Genomic DNA, 10,233 nt, shown 5'->3' on the forward strand with positions numbered 1-10,233 from the left:
CAATTCAATCTCAGATTCCTTCCCCAATACTATTCCTTCTATTGTTACAGCTGATTTATCAATTTATATTCAAACAGTCTCTAAACCGTCTCATGGGGTTTCCATTCTATATAAAAAATTATCAGATACTCTAGGTAGCACTATGAGATGATTTCAACTTTTTGGAACAATGAACTTTCACTTTCTTTATCTATTGACATGTGGAAGGAAAGTTGGCTTAGTAGTATATTTGGTTGGCTACCTGTTTCAATCTACCAAACCAATTCTTATATCTTATACAATTGTTTATGGACTCCATCATGTGTTTTCCAAGCTAAATTTCTTCCCTCTGCAGATTGTTGGCATTGTAAAGTACATCCAGGTACATTACAACATATGCTTTTTGATTGTCCTTTGGTTTTTAAATTTTGGTCTGAAGTTAGGGATATTATAAAAAAGATTTTAAAAATTCATATGGATGTTACCTATCAATTAATATTATGTAAATCTGCTATTATATCACAAAACGTACATGATTTAGAAAGCAAACTTTATAATTTCCTAATCTCAGCAGCTTTAAAATCCATCACTTCTTTTTGTTGGAAAGATGTTTCTATATTATCTGTTCATGCTCGGTGGTCGTGGGTTCTCTTTACTAGAAGAGGTGCTCAATTATCCATGAATGGGATTACTCACAATTCATTCTCTTATCAATCTTTTTGGTTACCTGTAGACTATTCTTAATATAAACTATAGTAGCTCTGAGTACATCTAATGCATTAGTTGTTATATTTATCCCCTCCCTCCCCCTCCTTCCTTCTCCCCTTTATGTATCTTTTGAATATGTAATATCTCACTACCTATTGTAATTTTTAATCATTTTGGTTAATTTATTAATTGTTATTTAGGTATTTTTGCTAAATAATAATATTTTATGTATTGTCTTTATTAGTTGTCTATAAACAAAATTCAATAAATTATTTTGAACATAAAGCACCATTATTTATCAGTTTACCCCCTAAGCTATTTAAACATGTATCGCAGTTGATGTGCCTGATTGTAATGTAGTAAATGACAGTCCACTCTCTCTCTCTTGGGAGTTTTGTGCAAATTTGTAAGGCAGTCTTCAGCGTTTTCCTTCCTAGACATAGGTCATACGAAAGTCTTGAAGGCGAGCAATATCCTCGGTGTGGATGTGTAGGTGCATTGCCTGGAATAAGTACAAGATGTGGAGAAGTAAAGCTGAGCCTAACAAAAAAAAATTAATGTGTTCATCTGTAAGACACTGGTGCTCATGTAAAGCGCTCTGATACCAGATGCCTCGGGTCTAGTTCGCGCTATGTAAAACTCTAAAAAAAAGTTGGGGGGAAAAAGCAATTTTAAGGGCCTCAATGCACAATTCCCACAAGACTGAGTGATTTCTCCAGGGCGACACGAAGGACTTAGCTTCATTTAGGAGGATTTCAAAGTTGAGTTTAGTGCAGGTGGAAAGGGTGGGTGTCAAGTGGATGCTCAAGTGATTTTTAGAGTTTGCTATCCATCGAAATGGCATTGTCCCAGCTAAGGAGTACACCACTGGATTCCTCCTACCAGGTTTAGGCCTTCTTATTAGGTCTCAATTATCCATAGGCTGGCAACTGCTTGAAACACCTCAAGGAAGGGGATCCATGTGTGGTGAGTGATGAGGCGCTGTGAGAGTAAATAAGGTATTGTCAGCAAAAGCAGATATTTTAGAAGTGTCCAAATAGAGATACCATTAATCTGCGACTTATTTATAATTTTCTGAGAGAGGGGCAGTTTTAAGAGGTCAAACAGGAGAGCAGATAAGTTGGGTGGCTCTACAAATGGACGAGGGCTGAGTATTGACCGTTGACCTTAACCTTTGCCCCGGGGTTGCAGTAAAGTGTGGATATCCACCCTCATATCTTGTCACCCTGGAAAAATCACTTGAGGAATTCAAACAGTTTTCCCTGGGGAAATCCTGCTGAACTACTTCATAGTGTCTCATGACAGGCGGACATCTGTCCTCTCTTTCTCCCTGATTATATCAATAAGGAGGAGGGCACCTCCTGAATAAAGTGGTCTCTGATAACTGCCTTGAGGGCATCCCATACTGCACACTTGTCTATTCCCCTGTGTTGTAGAGAGTTGGCTAAGCTGTAATCATCTCCTGGATCACGGTCGCCACCACTGTGGCTCGGAAGAGGGAATCATTGAGGCACCATGTCCCAGGTTGTGTCCCCTCCTGTGAGAAGCTGGCTTGGTATATGATGAACACTTATGTAAGTGGGTACCCTGCACCAATCCAGACAACCCTTATGGTGATTTTAGTGGTCTTAGACAACCTTTTTTTTCTCAAAACATAACAAATGTATTTTTATTTATATATGATTCTTGTGCAGCATAAGGCTTTCCAGCAGACCATTGCACTTTTTTTTTTCAAATACCTTTATTGAGAAAAATCAAGGCAGGCACAGTACATCGTGCAATATCGCAATGCAAATATACAAAAACAAAGAGCAGCTCAATCGTTGAATTACAAATAGGTGTCAACTGTCGGCACTTTTAAGCAATCACAAGGATAATATCAGAGCTCCACCTCGCCGAGATCCCTTCCTCGTGGGGAAACAACACGGAACAATAACAGCAGTGAGGGGCTAAGGAAAGGAGGTTGGGAGCGCACATGGAGAGGGGAGGCAGTCACTGACCAGCGACGCCGGCCGCCGCAGACCCAGGACCGGCGAGGAGCGCGGGAGAGGCAGCGCCATTGGAGCAGGAACGGGAAAGAAGGTAGGTGACCAGAGGGCCCCAGATGTCAACAGGTCGGGACCTAGCAGGCTTTAAATCCCAGAACTGGCACCGAGAGGTGTCCACCAGCCAACTCTCAACCTTGGGAGAAGGGCGGCGACCCCAACACATGGCCACCCTATGCCTAGCAAGGACCAGCAGCATCGCGATCAGACGGCGAGAGACATCAGGGCAGAATTTGACGAAACCGAGAAGGCACAGATGTGAATCCGGGCGCACTGCTGCGCCGGTAATGTCAGAAATGGCGTAACACACCGCTTGCCAGAACTCCGAGACCCTAGGACAAAGCCAAGCAAGATGAGCAAAATCTGCCGCAGGAGCAGCCCAACGCACACAATTATCACCAGGAGTAAGCCTGAGCCTGTGGAGCTGCACCGGGGTGCAGTACAGCCTATGCAAGTACTTGAAATGGATCAACCAGAGGCGGTAGTTCGGTAACAACCTCTTTGCCGGAATACAACAGAAAAACCAGTCTGCCGGCGAGATGCCGGTACCAAGATCAGCTCCTCATGCCTCCCGAGCATGATCAGAGGAGATGGGGGCAGACACTAGAGTGAGAGCATATAATTTGGTGACTAATTTGTGAGGGTCGAGGAGGTGTATATGAAATCCAAAGTTGGCATGGTGGGTGGGTGCTGAGGGAAGGTGGGGTGCAGCGTCCGGCACGTGGCACGCAGCTGGTAGAATAAAAGCGTGTTAAGTGGCCCTGAGGCATCAGGGAGCGTATAGAAGGTGTTCTCCGGGTAGAGATCTGCGACCGTCATCAGGCCCAGGTGCGTCACACTCCTGGACATACTAGAGGCCTGAAGTGAGGGAAAATCCGGGTGGTTCACTATGGGCACGGAGTTGGCAGAGAGCAGGGGAACGCCAGACAACCGGCGCAGGCCAGACAAGGCCCATCACAGCGCCTCGACCGTGTCAATCTCGGCCCGAGGGCGCACCACGGGTGCAAACAAAGCTGTGGACAGGGGCCAGGGAGACGCCACATCTGTTTCCTCTGCAACATGAGGCTGATAAGGGGAGGAGTGGATCCAGAAGTGCAGGAAGCTGGCCTGAGCATACAGGGCATAAAGCCTGAAGTCAGGCGCGCCCATCCCGCCGTCAGATATGGGTAGGGTAAGGATGTCATAAGCTACTCTTGGCTGTTTACCCACCCAGACTAGCAAAATGATCAGGAGTGTAGTTTGCGAAAGAAATGAGAGGTGAGGGGGATAGGGATATTTAAAAACAAATAAAGAAATTTAGGAAGTACAACCATTTTAGCGATTGTGATGCGGCCCGCCAAGGACAGCGGAAGCCGGCTCCACCCAAAGTTTGATCTCCACAGTTCATCCACAGTTCATCCACAGTTCATCCAGATCCCTACTCAGCCAGACGCCCAAATAGCGCGTGGGGCCAGAGGCCCACACAAAAGGAAAATCAGGTGAGAATGGCACAGTGGCATCAGTCAAAGGGAAAAGAACTGACTTGCTCCAGTTTACCTGGATGCCCGATAGCCCGCCAAAGCGAATGATCTCCCTGACCAGAGGGCTAAGGTTCTCTTGGGGATGGCGGACATACAACGTGACGTCGTCCTCATACATTGAAACTATCAGGGAACGGGACGAGAAACCAATACCCCTCTGAGTGTGGTACTGCCACAATCTGGCGGCCAGGAGCTTCATTGCTATAGCAAAAAGCATAGGCGATAGGGTACACCCCTGACGTGTGCCTCGGGTGATAGGGATAGGGTCCGAGACTTGGCCGTTGACGCGGAGACGTGCCGAGGGGCTGGTGTAGAAGAGTCTGACCTTGCGCAGAGTGGAAGCAGAGTCCATGGAGCCCGCATTGAGATCAAAATAAATAGTGATCGTGGTCTGGATGTCCGCACAGAAAACAGAGTCCCGGAGGGCATTAGGGGGAAGGCGCCAAGTAAAGGTTGATGATAACCTTGGAGCTGCAGCTGTGAGGACCAGGCGATGCTGTGAAAGACCAGATTCATGAGCTGTCCCACGTCCGATGTCGAGAGTTGAGAGGTCGGTGTCCGGTGGGAGCACCAACAAACAACTGTAAACAATGGGAAAAGCAAAGAAGGTGCAGCGTCGGGACAAGCAAGGTCCAGGTGACTCACCACAAGCAGGGGAGTCAGGACAGGCCCGAGCAATCAGCGGAGCCAAAGAATATGAAGATGACCCTCAAGAGGACCCACAGGCCAGAGGCACTGAAGTCGCAAGAGGACCTCGAGCAGCTCACCAAAGATGCAAGCCCACGAAGCAAGAAGAGCCGGTGAGGATGAAGATCTTGGTCACAGGAGATGCTTGAGGTAGGGGCTACTTGGAGCCCGAAGATCTTGATGGAAGTAAGCCAAGCCTTTGCAACTACAAGTTGACGCGGTGCACAGGGGTTTGGTTCCTGCGGCTCCAACAAGAGATACTGGCCTCAAACTTGGTGAGAGGACAGGGCAGTCCTCAAGCGATGTGAAGACCCATTACCTGTGTTGCTGAGCCTTTTGGAGTCCCTGGCAGCTCAGGATCAGCAGAGCTGTCAGTTTAGTTGCGGTGCCCACAGATACAGGGAAGTGACTCCTTCACTTCAAGGGGCATTCCTTCAGGTGTCTTGCAAGCCCGCAGACCTTAGAAGTTCCCTGCATGGTGCACAGGCATTGACGCTGCAGCAGACAAGCAGGGCAAAGAGATCAGGAGCAGCAGGAGTCTTCCCAGTTGCAGCCTTGATGCCCAGAGCGAAGTTCAGAGTGCCCAGACAGTAGAAGAATTGGTGTCGGAATTGTACCTTGTCCCACAACAAATTTAGGGACCCGCCCTTAGGTAAACCCTTAAGTACCCTAAGAAAAGGGTTGAGACCATACAGGGGTCCCTCCCTAAGGAGAGGCTGGACAAGGGGGAGAATACTCCCCTGTCCTTTGTCCAGGTTTGTGCCAGAGCAGGAGTCAACGGCTCCCTGAACTGGTTTGACTTGGACTATGCATGGAGGGCACCAAGTGTGCCCTGCACGCAGACTGTGTGGTGCTGGCAAGCGCTCCCGCCCTGCCCCAATATACTAAATCCTGTCTGGGAGGTGGTATTGTTCTGCCTTCCCCTGCCCGAGCATGGCTCAGCGGCAGGAGGGCAGAAACATGTCTCTGGCCGGCAGCATCCCTAGTTTGCTGTGTGGGTCTGGAAGACTGGTACCGGGAGCAATTAGGGCCTCACTGAGGAGCTTTGCAATGCATGGAATCATACCCTCACACTGTTTATAGTGTGTGGGTATGATTCCAACATGTTTGTTACCAAACATGATAGGATTTGTTACAGCCAGTTTCAAGATGGTCACTGCGTAATGATGCAGTGCCCCTCTATATGTAATATGGCTCCATGGGCCATGGGCTGTAGGGGTGTTCTGCTCATAACAGGGGCACCCTCCTGCTTAGAACCAAGCCTTCAGGATTGTAAGGCCTGCCTTAGGGGTGGCTTTTATGTTTTAAGTGTAGTGACCCTAGATAGAGGTAAACCCATGTCTTTAGTAAGTGGTGCTAGTACCAGCTTACACAGGCTGCAATGGCAGGTGTGTAGTTACAAATTGAGAGGTCTCCCATGGGTGGCATAATGCAGGCTTCAGCCCATGGGAAACCCCTGGTGTACCCATGTCATGGGTACCTTGGTACCATACACTAGGGACAGCTAAGTGTACACCAGTGTCCAATCTGAGATGTACCTAAGTACTAGCAAACCAGTTTAGGGGAGAAAGCACAGAGACTGGGGTCCTGATTAGCAAGAGCCCAGACAGACTAGTCATAATCAGCATTACATCAAGCAAAACGTGGGGGTAACCATGAAAGCATATCCTACTTTCCTACACCTCCCTCCAACAATAAGTCAGTGAAGCCAGTGAAATTGGAAAGAGTTTGGGGGTATTTATCCATCTCAGCTTGCCCTATTTTTAATATTATTATTATTTTATTTTTTTTAAACCTTTATTGTGCATGAAAAAGAGAACAAATACGGGCCTACAACCGTCAGGCCGGCCACGATACTTTAAGCACAGGTGCAAGCAATGCGGTTCCCTAGCGGCATCAGGCAAGATAGCAACAATTAATAGCAGTTACACTGAATGGAATCATGTCGCCAAGGAGAAGGAGCATTGAAGGTTAAATTTTTAAATTTTTGATCTAAATATAAATCAGTGAAGAATAGAATCAAGGAGAACTGAGTCCATACATTAGCTTCACAACATGAACAGGCAGCATCAATAAGAACAACAGTAGTGATGAACACCCCGTCAATATGGCAGTACAATGCAAAACAACAGGAGCTTCAGTCCGCATTTACGTACCACCCACAGCGCCACCCACTCCCTACTAACCCCTATCTCAGACCCAGAACAGAAAACAGAACAAGAAAGCGCAGAAATTTAGAAAAATAAGGCCCATAGAAACTAAATAAGGAAAACTAAATCTACCCCCCCACCCTACATCAATCCGGAGGCTACGGCCTACCCCCCCCCCGGCAAAGTGCCTGTCGCCCATTAAAGAACCCAAAATACAGACCAAGAATAGAAGAGAAGAGAAAGAAACAATAAGAAAATAAAGATTTTTCACTCTTGAAATATAGGGAGGAAGAAAAGAACAAGCTATTCCACCACTCCCAAAAAGAAGAAGGAGACGGGGAGGAGCCCTAACAATAACAGAACTCTCGGTCCCCCAGCCATGTACAGCCCCTACACCAAGCGAAACAATAATATCGAGAAGCACAATACCAGAAGGGGAGTTAAATCAGGTGCACCCAGGTCCCCGAGTCAGTACATGAATGACCACCCCGTCTATAAGGGTAAACAGCAGGATATGCACAACTCCACCCCTCGTGCGAGAGTACCTGGATAAACATCAGTAGCAGAACAAATGTGGGGAGCTACGACTACAACATTCGCCAGAAAGGCAGCACAATCCGAAATCGCACCAGCCAGTCCAACAAGAGTTAGCCCCCGGAGACCTCCAGCTCTAATCAGGTCGCAAGCGACCACTACACCATGATGCCCGACAGAAGCCCGCCCCAGCCGGAACAAAGGAACAAGATGGCCACCTTAAGTAACACATAGACAAAGGAGAGCAAAATGGACGCTACCCTAAACAAATAGTCCCCCTGTCACAATAAACTTCCAAGACAAGCAGACAGGCACCAAAGAGAATGTGGCGGAGCCGATAGCTCACAATTTATCAGGATAGCCAGTGTATGGTGCCGACTATGCCATTGACAAAGGTCGCAATATCACGAAGGATGCCTTGAATGTAAACATAGCAATCACTAGCAGTAACAGAGACAGACGGGGGAAAACCATCTACACTATACGTGTGATCCGTGCAGCCACTACATACAGCGTTCTAAACACAATCCCCGCCAGGCAAGAAAGCAATACAAACAGGAACCCGCCTAACCCTGTCCTGATCTCGGGCGCCCCCCCGAACCCAGCCCTCGATGAATGCCACCCCTCTCCACAGCAGAGAAACAAAATGGGCGCAAGGAAGGAAGAGGAGATTCGTAAATACAAAATGGTCGGTGCCAAATACCCAACAGTGCAGTAAGCACAGCCAAAAGCGTCTCCAAGTTGCTACGATAGCACCAGGACATCAGGGGAAAAAACGGAGGCTTCAACGAGAGAGTCTTGAAGGGAGCCTGAAGCCGCCTAGATGGCAGCCTCATCGTCAATAGTGAAGACGAATACAAAGAATCAGTCCCCGAGTGTGGAGACAATGTAACACTGGCAGAGTCTGTAAGGGGTCTTCCACAGGCACCAGTCCAGGCATCACGGGTCTCTCCACCGCTGAAATCGCTCGGCAACACAGTAGCAGCCTCAGGCACCGACAGGGGAAAGTACAACTGTTGCTGGGAGCAGTCTCTCCGCATCAGCTCCAGATCCAAGGCTACGCCGTCAAGTTTCTTGCTCAGCCTGTGGGAGTTGTGAAGCAGCGCTGATCTCAGTTCGCCAAGGGCAGACAGGAGAACGCCGTAGGACAGGGCAGGCTGCGGTCCGTCTGCGGCTGGGACAGATGTGGGTGTAGTCAGTGCAGACCCTGGCCCGGCCAAGGTGCCGCAGGCACGGGGCGAGGGTGGGCAGTCCTCTCCATCCCGTGGGTCAACGGGAACATCCAAAGCTCCCCCAAGCCGGTCGCCAGAACGTGGGGGGGTGCAACAGGAGTCAGCAGTTGCCCCTTCTTCCATTGCGACCAGTAGTAGCCCAGCGTCGCCAGCAAGGGGCCCCCGCCGGCCTGAACAGGCAATCAGGGCAAACGGGCGGTCCACCGAGTCAGGGGACATCCCGCAATGGAGCCTAGGCAGCCCTCACCCAGTCCGCAACAAAGGAGCCGGTCGTGTAGTATTGTCCGCCTTCCAAGCCAAGTGGTCTCAGCGTCCAGCAGTTCACAACAGGCAATGTGACGCGGGCCGCGATCGAGAAGAAGCAGCTCCGCACAGACTGTGGGTGTCCTGCAGGCAGGCCGGCCGTCTCCGCTCCGTCTAAGTCCGGCATCCGGCGGCGATGCACACCGGAGTCATGGCGTAGGGCCAGGCAACGATCTATCTCCGCAGTCCGACCGGGCTGAGGTGTCGGAGGAACATGGGTGAAGTCAGCGCGCAGTCCCCGGTCTAGCAGCCGGTAAAATGAGCAGGATGGCAGACAGGATTAGAACAAAGGGCCAAGGGCTGGCGGAGCCGGGAGCTCACACGTCTGCTCCTGTCGCCATCTTGGCTCCTCCCCCCCCCTATTTTTAATATTATTAATTACCTTTTGTCAATCTAATACCACATAATTTTCTAGAGGTGACATAATAGTGTTACACCATCCCTTTCTAGTACCAAACTCTGATCTTGAGGAAGGAACTTCCTGGGAGATTATATTGTGTCTCACACTTCTTTGTGTGTGTAGTGATAGTTGTGCTCTCCATTTGTAAGAGAACATTTCTTGGTGTGATTGCCAGTAGCAAGAGTGTCAAGACAAGGTGTCCTTCCCTCAATTCCAGCATATTGATGCAAAAGTGTCTTTCCTTCAGACACCACAGTCCCTGAACTATGAATACATCCATATGGTTTCCCCAGCCTTCAACAGAAACATCTTTGCCTAAACCAAGAATTTTGAAAATAAATTTGAGCAGGTTATTTCTTTAACACCACATTCAAGAGATTCTACAGCTTTGGGAGATATCAAAATCATCCTGTGCTATTTCCTTGTGCTCAGACGCACTAGATCCTCTAGGCACTCTTGAAGAGGTATCAGGTGTCTCCTGGCGTACCGAAAAGGAGTGATATGTCTTGCCTTAGGACCCAGAAGAGAAAAGACTTGTCTGACTGAATGAAACTACTTGTGCAAATGAAGCTGACATTTCTACTGAATGAAAATAAACCTCTACTTTAAAAGAGACACATTCTCATTTGCTGTGTCCACATCAATATAGGACACATTGGGTTGGATTCAGAGTTC

This window comes from Lissotriton vulgaris, chromosome 5 (genome assembly GCF_964263255.1).
Source record: "Lissotriton vulgaris chromosome 5, aLisVul1.2, whole genome shotgun sequence".
Classification (NCBI taxonomy): domain Eukaryota; kingdom Metazoa; phylum Chordata; class Amphibia; order Caudata; family Salamandridae; genus Lissotriton; species Lissotriton vulgaris.